This window comes from Mizuhopecten yessoensis, unplaced genomic scaffold (assembly GCF_002113885.1).
Source record: "Mizuhopecten yessoensis strain PY_sf001 unplaced genomic scaffold, ASM211388v2 scaffold716353, whole genome shotgun sequence".
Taxonomy (NCBI): domain Eukaryota; kingdom Metazoa; phylum Mollusca; class Bivalvia; order Pectinida; family Pectinidae; genus Mizuhopecten; species Mizuhopecten yessoensis.
Window position 1 is genome coordinate 347,186 of NW_018480074.1, and position 983 is coordinate 348,168.

General features: G+C 36.8%; 1 protein-coding gene across 3 annotated transcripts in view; it reads right to left on the reverse strand.

The window, feature by feature from the left end:
- LOC110443586 (transmembrane protein 8A-like) overlaps positions 1-983 on the reverse strand; it is a 36,831-nt gene that overhangs the window by 4,436 nt on the left and 31,412 nt on the right. Inside the window, exon 13 of one of the 3 annotated variants that reach the window (XR_002462132.1) lies at positions 509-553. The exons of the other annotated variants lie outside the window; for them this stretch is intronic. The gene's annotated coding sequence lies outside the window, so the exon portion shown is untranslated. The remainder of the gene's footprint in view (positions 1-508; positions 554-983) is intronic. 3 annotated transcript variants of the gene reach the window in all.

Below are 983 nucleotides of genomic sequence, written 5' to 3' on the forward strand. Positions count from 1 at the left end.
GGGGGGGATGGGACTTTTTTAACAGCATGGGTAGGTGGGAAGAGGACATCACCACTTCCCAGTATGGATCCTATTAAGGAACTTTAAAGGACTATAAATTATATGGAAGGCTTTCATTACATAACTTTTTAACACACATATTACTAACTTCAGTATTCAATAAAAAGAAAATCAGATCCAGACACCTGCGTCATGATACAGCGGTATCTTAATCCTCCAATCACACTGGGATGTTCCAGCTAACTGTGCTTTGATAGTTATCGCAAGGCAACACAAAATATATCTCCAAGGCAAAGACAAGGAATAAATTTTACGATTGCGTGTTCAAAACCCAACACATTTTTAAATACCTACATCATCTCAGTGTCTCTTTACAATGGAATCTAACTTTTGATCTAATGAGGAATAGAAGCTTCAATCTGCCCTGAATTTTAAAATAGGTTTACATGCTACTAGTTATAAAATTGGTATTGGAGAGCCAATGAGTTTATTATTTAGAAACACTCACATTATTTTCACTTTTTATTGATGGGCACTGATGGTAGCAGCTAACCTATAGATAGTAAACAAGGAAAACAGTTTAATATGTAAGTATATTGAAGCCTTTGAGAGGCTACAATACTAGAGAAACAAGAGGCCCAATGGGCCTGCATCGCTCACCTGGTATTAATCTCACACTTGTAATCTTAAAAGTGGACTAAAATACAGCTACAGGCAGAATATCAGTGTTTGATTCATAAGAACCTACTAAAAGATTTAAACATATGACGCCTGTGACCTTGAATGTCGAACAAGGACATCAGGTTGAAAGTGGATCAAGGTCATTCATTTGATTAAACTTGGTAGTCCTTCATCCCAGCATGCTAAAGGCCTAATTTCAGTACCCTGGGCCTTTTGGTTATTGAGAAGTTGTTTGAAGATTTTAAAACATTTGACCCCTGTGACCTTGAAAGCTGGTCAAGGTCATTCATTTGAACAAACTT